Genomic DNA, 10,049 nt, shown 5'->3' with positions numbered 1-10,049 from the left:
AGTTCAAAACCTAATAAAACTAGAAAATTGTATAGGAATTAGGATTTTCTTATGTAAAATAAATAGATGCCTAAGTAGGCTTAATTTGTGCCTACTTGAGGTTTGACATGCAAATCAAATCCTTAATTTGAAGAGTCAACATTTAGCACTCTCCATTCGGGAAGTCAACACCTTAATTGGAGAGACATGAAGAGAGTGCAACATGACCTAGAACACACCCACATGGCCAAGAAAGAAGTGGATGAGAACTAGAGCTTATAAGCACTTGGAAAATCAAATAATTGAGCAATGTCATAATTACATTACATAAGGTGACGAAGACTAATGTGCAGCTTTTCACTTTGCATAATTAATCCCATATCACCTAGACCATTGAGTTAAGAGTTCCTATAATTATAAATAAAGTCTTACCTCCTCTTGTGCACAAACCTTTGAATTGATTTAGAATTGAACTTGTTAAAAGGCTTGTCTTTTTGTTCTTCTTAGGTTTCAGAATAGGAGTATTCTATGAAGGGTCTTCTACAAGGAACCTTCCTTGGAAGAGGAACCCTAGTCTGAGTTTCTTAAAGAAACGTGGGAAAAGATAATTTTTTTCTAAGTCTTTTTCTGCCTCAGAGGATGCTTCCATCACTTGTTATCTAAAGAATACTCACTACAAAAAAAGTGTATATTGTGGCAGTTATATTTGTATAAACTGGCGTTTATAATCGCCACAATATACGCTTGTGGCGGTTTCCCAAACCGTCATATAACAGGCCGCCATAAAGTTTAATGTGGCGGTTTTACGTTACCTGCCGCAACACCCGCCACTTTAAACATAGTGTAAATAGTGACAGTTTTTATATGTAAGTAGTGTGAGTTATAACTGTTGCAATTTATATTTATTGAAGAAGATTCTGACTTCATAAATATACGTAAATAGTGGCATTTTTAACTAACGTAATTTTAATTCTGAATAAATAAAATTTAACCACCATTTTTTTATAATATTTTTTTATAATCTGTTTTATTCGATTATAAAATTTAACCACCACTTTTTCATAATAAAATAAAATAAAGCACACATAATAATATTCAAAAGCTTATATGTAATTGAAAATTAAAACACATAAAAGTTCATACATCCCTAATCAAGTTTAAAATTACAACACATAATTGTTCAAAACTTGATACATCCCTAATCAAGTTTAAAATTAAAACACACATCCCTAAGGTTAAATTGAGATTTTGCAGAGTTGGGATCTCCGACAACGCAAACATTTATTTCTCCTTTAAGGTTGATGCCTTCATGAGTAAATTTGTGAACACCACCTAGGAGCATAAGAAGGATAGCTCTCTTTATATCTGGATGACCAAAAACAGTTGGAGCAACGCTTTCAACTAGTTTGGTGAAAAAATCGGGAGTATTTCTCATTCTTTGAATTTCATCCAGTTTAGGGTTTAGGGTTAATAAATATAGGGTTAATTATGCTTTTTCAAATAAACATAGGCAGAATAGCAATCAACCTAAAATTCTTAAATTGATTAAACCAAATGACAACAACAGTGATATTCAGTTAATGATTAAAGAAAAATTACAACTTTTAGATCAACATGAATTATTTACAACTCTTGGATCAACATGAATTAACACCCAACAAGTTTCATAATAGAGGTTACACCGGTCACAAAAGCTTACAATATAGAATCTAAACTAAAAGATGACATTATAAAGGATATAGATGTAGTGCATCATGAAACTTACAGTAATCAGTTGGTCATCGTCATCGTCATCGACATCCTTCTTTCTATTCTTGATGTCTATTTCTCTTCTTCCATCACAAATCTGAATGAAGTCATTCAAAACAACATCCGTTACAAAATCAATCTGATCACATGAACATGACATGAACATTCGCTAATAACCAACCTGAACAGAGTTAGCAATAAACGCTAGACGATAGGAGAGGTTTCTGCCTCCCTGCACTGACACCATCATTTCCACCGGTTGAACCCTTGCGTTGAGAAGCATCCCGACGACACTCTGATCTTTCTCCAGGAGATACTAATGCCATTATGTCAGGTATAACAACTACAGTACCTGTGAAGATCACCCTGCAGATAGCCAGAATGTTATCGATTATTCTGTTATTCAAATTCAGGCAATCGAAAGACCCACTATAATTTGACTAGTTCAAGGAAATTTAAGGCAAGAGAAATCTCACGTGTCACCAGCCCTGGCCTATTCCACGATCTCATGACGAAGAATAACATCCAATGACCTAGGAAAGTTTCAAGACAAAAATAAAAACCTCAAATAATCATCAGAGATAGTCTGCTGGAGGAGGTCGCTGAATCTGACGAAATGGAAGAAATCAATGAACATAGTGTTGAATTTGCTGACTCTCATCACTTCAATCTCCGGTTCATATTGAAGCTCGTTCCGTTGGCTAGATTTAAAACTGTCGATTCCAAATGACACCGTGCGATGGCCTCTGACAACCTGATTAATGCTTATGCATGAAATAGGGTTGGATAGATTGAAATGCAAAAAAGTGTAGAAGTGGAAGTCATTTTCGAATAATGAACAAACCTGAACAAATCCTTCCGCGGAGGCGCCGATGGTGGCGATTTCGGATAATCGTGAAAGGATTTCGCCTAACATATGCTGATAAGATCACAAATGCATATGCTTTTATGTCTCCAAATTCAAGTGGATTGCTTGAAGAATATCTTGCTGCTTGTGTGTGTGTTTTGTGTAGTTTGAATTTGTTAATCCACTCATAGTTATGATCCAAGGTTGCTTGATTCAAGTTCTCTTGAAAAATATATGTTTTCTAAAGAATGTGGAAAATCAACTTGTTGAATTGTCGTTTCAAATGGTTGTTTTACACTTAGTGTTTTTTAAAAGAATTTGAAAAAGCTTGAAATAGGTTGACCTTGCTGCCAAGAAAATTCAACTGATTGTTTCATCTTTTCAATCAGTTGATTTTTGAAAATCCTTAACAAAATTGTGTTAAAGTGGTTTAACCTGTTTTAAAACTGATTTGGCTCTTGCCTTAAATGTTTTTAACAACTAATTGGAGTTTAAATAATCTGTTTTACGCACCGGGTTGTTAGTGATTTAGATTATCTCTTTCAAATCAGTTTTTCCAAGACTGCTTCAAGCTTTGGATTCTTTCTAAGAGTTGAATAGGATTGCTTTGTATTTTTCATTCTTAATCTGTGATTGAACCAAATGTTGTCATTCCTTTTCTCTCTTGACTATTGTATTTCTATAAGAACTATTGTTGTGCAGATCCAGAGGCTGTTCTATGATCTGTGGTATTGTTTTCCAAAGGTGGTGTGTGTTCTTGAAGGGTTCAAGATCACCACTTTGGTATGTGTTGTGTAATCAAGGTGTTGGATTGTTTAATGGAATTCTCAGAGGTTTCTGAGGACTATATGTAGCTCTTGCTAAAGAGTGAACGAGTATAAAACTTGTGTGTTGATCTTTATATCCCCTATCTCATTTAAATATGTTCTGCTTTGGTTTTTAATAACTGATGGTAAAAACAATCGATTGTTTCGCAAAAGCAACTAGTTGATGTTCTGAAATCAAATTAAAATCATATTTGTTTTTGGCTAAACTAATTTATATTTCATTGATTTCTCATTGGCTTTCAATCTACCTCCAACATTTGCGAAAAAAATTCATAAACAATTCACCCTCTCTCTTGTTTAAGGCCTACAATTCTAAGAATTGGCATCAAGAACTAGGTTCTTGAAAGTCATTCAAGTTTTTTATCTTAAAATATTTTTGATGGCTGAAAAACTACCCTTTGGGGAGCGTGCATCTATTAGCAGACCACCTCTATTTTGTGGTTTTAATAATCAATTTTGGAAGGTAGGGATGAAGATCTTTGTAGAGTCAATTGATAAAGGAATTTGGGATGCAATTGAAAATGGTCCTTTTGTTCCTATGCTTGAAAAAGATAAAATGTTTTCTGAAAAGCCTTTGTCTGAATGGAATGAGCATGAAAGCAAAAAGGCTCAATATGATTGTATTCAAAGAATATTATTATATCTGCCTTAAATTCTGATGAGTTTTTTAGGGTATCACAATGTGCCTCCGCAAATGATGTGAAGAGAGCAAGGAAGCATGCTCTTATCCAAGAATATGAGATGTTTAGAATGCAGAAAGAGGAGGCAATTGCAGAAGTAAAAAAGAGGTTTACTCATATTGTCTACCACCTCATGAGTCTTGGAAAAATGTTTAAAAAAAAGGAACTCGAAATCAAGATCCTCAAGTGCCTAGACAGATCTTGGTAGCCCAAGGTCACAACCATATCTGAATCTAAAGATTTAACATCTTTGACAACAGCTTCACTATTTGGAAAGCTTAGAGAGCATAAATTGGAGATGAATGGGATGAATGTTCAAGAAAATTAAGATAAGCATGTGAGAAACATTGCCTTGAAAGCTCCTGGACATAAAAACTGTCAAGATTCAAGTGATGACAGTGATGGAGAAACCCTTAGCTTGCTGACCAGAATATTCAACAAATTCAAGAGAGCCAATTAAAGAAGATTTCCCCAACAATGAGAATAAAGAAAGAGGAGCGAGCAAGAAAGGTGAAAAGAAAGGCAAAGCCAAGAGAGCCTACATTGTTTGGCAAGATAATGAAGTCTCTTCCTCTAGTTCATCTTTAGAAGATGAAGAAGAAAGTCTTTGCTTAATGGCAAAGGGAGAATCTGACATAAGTAGTGTAAGTTCCAGCACTTCAGTCAATTTTGAAAACTACAACCAATTTCTTGATGCTTTTAAAGAAACTCATGAAGAAGTTAATAGGCTGGTTATTTTAAATAACCGGTTGAAAGGCATGAATAATTGGCTGGAAAATAGAGTCAAGACTCTGGAAGAAGAACTAAACAATTTGAAAAATGATTTTGAAAATCTGGAAATGATTTACAAAAATTCTTCTTGCAAGTGTGACTCTAGTTCTTGTGAAAATTGTGAATCTCTTCAAGAGAAGCTTCATTACCTTGTAAAAATTGTGGATAAGCTTTCTAAAGGAAAATCAAATTTTGAAACTGTTTTTTCTTCTAAAAAATGTGTCTTTGGTAAAGTTGGTTTGGGTTTTAATCCACAAAGCAAGAAAAATGGTGTTTTAAAGCCTTTTTTGACCTTCTTTGAAAAACAACCGATTGAAAAGTCATACAACCAATTGTTTCATGCTTCTATTGTATGAAAAAGGGCCACTCTTTTAGATTTTGCAAAATTAGAAAAAAAATTGTTCCCAAAGGTATTTTAAAATGGGTTCCTAAGAATTCTAAGAATCCTAAGGCTTTTAATTATCCAATTAATGTCAATGGACCCAAATTTGTTAGGGAACCAAATCTTGCTACTTGATATTGTTTTCTTGCAGGAACTCTTAAGAGCTAAGATTTTTTTGAAGTGAAGAATGAAGCCTCAAGGGAAAGGATCTGAACTAGATTCTTTAGTGCAGTTCTTGATTTCACACTGATCTCTTGAAAGTCAAGTAAAATCCTTAACTCGTGTTCAATGATTGTTTAGAAGAAAATATCTTCAAAATGATAAGAACTTGCGAAATCTTGCTTCATAATTTGTATTCTTGGTTCATCTTGAGTAAATAAAGTCTTAATTGACTCTTTTTCTTGTGAGATCTATTGTAAAATATCTAATGTAAAGACTTATGTGATCATCACAATGTTGTTTCATCTCTGTCAAGGGTTCTTGGTTTGTGAAAACCTTCATTTGTTGTTGCAGAAAAACAACCGATTGTTTTCAAAAAACAACCGATTGTTTTCTCTCTGGCAGCATTATATTAAAATTATTATAAAATTCTATACATTGGTACAACTGTTGCTTTTCATTCAAAACTGTTTATGGGTCAAAATTGCACTTATTGTAGCTTTGAATACAATCTGATTGGAAGTTATTTTGGTCATAAATGGAATATATTCCATAACTTCTTGGAAAATTAATAGATTTTATGATTAGTCAAAGTTGCATGTGTTGTCACTTGGTAATCTATTTAAAGGCTGACGTGTGCCTATATTCTCTCTGAACAAATTATTTTTTTCTGAAAAAACAACCCACTAAAAGTCAATATTGTTGACTGCTTTTACTACTTATATACTTGTGCTTGTTTAATTTTTTTTCCTCACAGATTCAACCCATTATTTTCTCCTTTGTTTTCATCTTGAATCTACTGCTTTCTTCCTATTTTCTGAAATTTCATTCTTGCTCCATGGATTCAACACCTCCTTCCTCCAAATGAATGAAGACTCATGGGGTAAAAAGGGGTGGACCTCTAAAAAGCTTATTTGCAGGGGATGATGAAAATATTGAAAAGTTCCTACATGAAACTAGTAGGAAAGCAATTAACAACCCAAAACTCTTCTCCTTTAGCTGGTTGAAAGAGCAGAAACTCTTTGAAGTAACGAATGTTCTAAAAGAGAAAATGTTGAAAAGGTTCTTGAAGATGTTTGGGAATATCTATCCTGACCTGGTGAGAGTTTTCTATACCAATCTTCAAATTGTTTGTGATATTCTCTGCACACACGTGAAAGGGATTGACATGGAGATAACTCCTAAAGTTTGGTCTACGGTTGCTGGATTGAAATATGTTAGGTTAAGAATTAATAAATGGAACATTGGAGTTGTTGAGGAATTCAACAAAATGCAGTTTTATAGAAGTTGTCTCAAGGATCCTCAATCCAAAGAGGAACTTTTATTTGGGAGGCTTAAAGCTAAATGAAAGGATTGTGGCTTTCATTGTGTCTTGTCCTCATCTACTGCATTACGAACAAGATTAAAATTAACTAGATTCATATCATTAAGGAGCACATGCAAAAATCCATGAGGTTAAGTGACTATCATTATCCATATGTTATCTTTATCTCTAAATTTTTGCATCATTTTGAAGTTAATCTTGAAGAGGAGTTGTCTGAAGCGGTGAAGTCATCACATAAGCTGAATAATGGATCCCTAAGCAAAATGGGATTCACCAAAATTGGGGGAAAATGGGTGAGCAAAGATGGGGTGATCAAGTTGGTTCCTCAAGTGGCATTCATGCTGAAGATGATGAAGGAGAATCTGCTGCTACTGGTGATGATGTTGGATACCATGCTGAAGAAGGAAATGTTGGTCCTGGTGGTGCTTATGATGTTGGTCCAAATGTTGGAAACATGGGAGAACGCATCACATCTATGTCACCATTTGAGAGATTGATGTTAAGTAGGATGGACAACTTTGCAGATGAATAAAGAAGTCATCATGAGTTCTGGGTGGCAAGATTTTAGAACCTTGATGAAAAAACTGAAGTTGTTCAAAATCAGTTCTTTGAGTTTCAATACGGCAAAGAGGAGTGAAGAATTTTAAATGCTTTATTTCTTATCCTATTTTTGCGTACTGAACAATTTGTTTTTCTGATTTTATCCCTTGTCTTACTTTATTTGTGAAAACAAATAGGGAGAGAATTATCTGGTTTTCAGTGTTGAACAGTAGTGTTGAACTATTGATACTATTATCTGGTTTATATCTGTTTTATAATTGTTGTTGTTTTGCTATGATTTTGCACATCTTTCACTAGTTTTCACACTGATTTTTATGGTTTTCTTGCTGGAAATCATACGATGAAAATTGGTTCAATGGTGTTGTTACCTGGGTATTATTGTTATCTAGTACATGCACAATTTATATTTTGCAGGTGCTTTCAAATTTAAACAAAACAACACAAGCAAACAAGGGATTTGTCTTCATCAAATAGGGGGAGATTGCTTAACATAGACTTTGATGTCTCCAAATCCAAATGGATTGCTTGAAGACTCTTTTATTTCTTGTGTATGTGTGTATGTGTGTATGTGTGTTTTGTGTAGTTTGGATTTGTTAATCCACTCATAGTTATGATCCAAGGTTACTTGATTCAAGTTCTCTTGAAAAAGATATATTTTCTAAAGAAAGTGGAAAATCAACCGTTGAATTGTCGTTTCAACCGGTTGTTTTACACTTAGTGTTTTTGAAAAGAATTTGAAAAGGCTTGAAATTGGTTGACCTTGCTACCAAGAAAATTCAACCGATTCTTTCGTGTTTTCAATCTGTTGATTTTTTAAAATCCTTAACAGAATTCTATTAAAGTGGTTTAACTTGTTTTAATTGTTTGTTAAATTGATTTGGCTCTTGCATTAAATGTTTTTAACAACTAATTGGAGTTTAATTAATCTGTTTTACGCTCCTGGTTGTTAGTGATTCAGATTATTTCTTTCAAATCAGTTTTTCCAAGATTGCTTAAAGCTTTGGATTCTTCTAAGAGTGGAATAGGATTGCTTTGTATTTTTCATTCTCAATTTGTGATTGAACCAAGTGTTATAATTCATTTTCTCTCTTGATTATTATATTTCTATAAGAACGGTTGTTGTGCAGATCCAGGGGTTGTTTTGTGATATGTGGTGTTGTTTGCCAAAGGTTGTGTGTGTTCTTGAAGGGTTCAAGATCACCACTTTGGTGTGTGTTGTGTAATTAAGATGACTGATTGCTTAGCAGAATTCTCAGAGGTTTCTGAGGACTAGATGTAGCTCTTGGTAAAGAGTGAACGAATGTAAAACTTTTTGTGTTGATCTTTCTATCCCTTATCTCATTTAAATATGTTCTACTTTGGTTTTTAATAACTGCTGATAAAAAAAAATCTCTTGTTTCACAAAAACAACCGATTGATTTTCTGAAATCATATTAAAAACATATTTTTTTTTGGCTGAACTGATTTCTCCTTCATTGATTTCTCATTCGCTTTTAATCTACCTTTAACATTTGTAAAAATCTTTCATAAACAATTCATCATTCCTCTTATTTAAAGCCTACAATTCTAACACGTCTATCCTAGGAAGATTCGTGGTAAGAAAAAACATTAAAAAAATATCTTGGCATATGAGCTAAATCTGAAATGACCACCAACTTCTCTAACATGGCTAGTTTCAACTTTGGCTTTGTTGTCTATCGAGTACGCTATGCAATTTTAACCAATGTTTGATGTAAAAGGATTTGCTATCGAGGAAGATAAGTATTGTCATCTATCAAAGAGTTTGATTAAAGAAAAAGAAGAAAAATTAATTCTCCATGTAATGTATTTAATGCTTCCCAACATAGGAGCTCATCAGACGATAACAAAAGAAGAAAGAAGACAATGAAGAGAGTTCAACGCTACTCAAGTGCAATGACTACTTTTCTAAAGTCTATAAGAAGACATATTTCAAATAAAAGAAAATAAGAAAATGAGTCATATTTTGAAAGTGTTGAAACTTTTCTAAGCCTTAAAGCTTTGTAAGAACATTGTTTGTGTTAATTCTGTATCACACCTTGTATTTGTCAAAAGATGCTACCCTTTCTAGTGAGCAAAAACTAGTGATGTGTTCATCACTTAGACCTTGTATCAATATTGAGCCAAGAGTGGCTAGGATCAAGAATACTTAATTTGAGCTAGAGTGGCTCATGTCAAGAATATTCAGTTTTGAGCCAATAGTGGCTAGTGTTAAGAATACTCAATGTTAGCCAGGAGTGCATTGATCAAAGAGTACTTAGTTGTACTTTGTAGTAGTAGACTACTTAGTGGAACACGACTAGTTGATCAAGAACTACACATAGTTTGTAAGATCAAACAAACCAGTATAAAAAAATTGAGCATTTTTTCTTTCCTTAATCTTTTACATTGAATGTTATACAATAGTTTAACTAACTAATGAAGGAAACAAAAATTGAAATTAATATTACAAAGATTCCTCAAATCTTTTTGTATATACTTATATTTTCTAGTAGCACCTGAACTAACGATATCAGCAAAAAATTGCAAAATTTTGAAAACACAATTCAACCCTTCCTTCTTCTGTTATATCCTATTTTTCATAACATGTTATATTAGTTGCAATAAATCAAAGAATGCAAAGTTTTTCAAACTCAGTTTGTGAAAAATATTTGTTAGTTCATTTAACTAACAAAACCTATCTGTTTGTGCCTATTTAGACGAAATTTCATAAAACTTGCCTAAATTTTTAAAAACACAATTTTGTTAGACA

General features: G+C 33.2%; 1 long non-coding RNA gene across 1 annotated transcript; it reads right to left on the bottom strand.

Moving 5' to 3' along the window:
• Nucleotides 1-1,614: 1,614 nt before the first annotated feature.
• Nucleotides 1,615-2,318, bottom strand: LOC137836425 (uncharacterized). Its single transcript, XR_011085265.1, has 3 exons — nt 2,205-2,318; nt 1,910-2,094; nt 1,615-1,825 (listed from the first exon to the last, which is right to left on the bottom strand). It is a non-coding gene; the product is annotated as an uncharacterized lncRNA (long non-coding RNA).
• Between the last annotated feature and the right edge of the window lie 7,731 nt (nt 2,319-10,049).

Source organism: Phaseolus vulgaris, chromosome 4 (assembly GCF_000499845.2).
Source record: "Phaseolus vulgaris cultivar G19833 chromosome 4, P. vulgaris v2.0, whole genome shotgun sequence".
Classification (NCBI taxonomy): domain Eukaryota; kingdom Viridiplantae; phylum Streptophyta; class Magnoliopsida; order Fabales; family Fabaceae; genus Phaseolus; species Phaseolus vulgaris.
The sequence above is the reverse complement of the archived record's forward strand: the minus strand, read 5'-3'. Positions and strand labels throughout refer to the sequence as shown.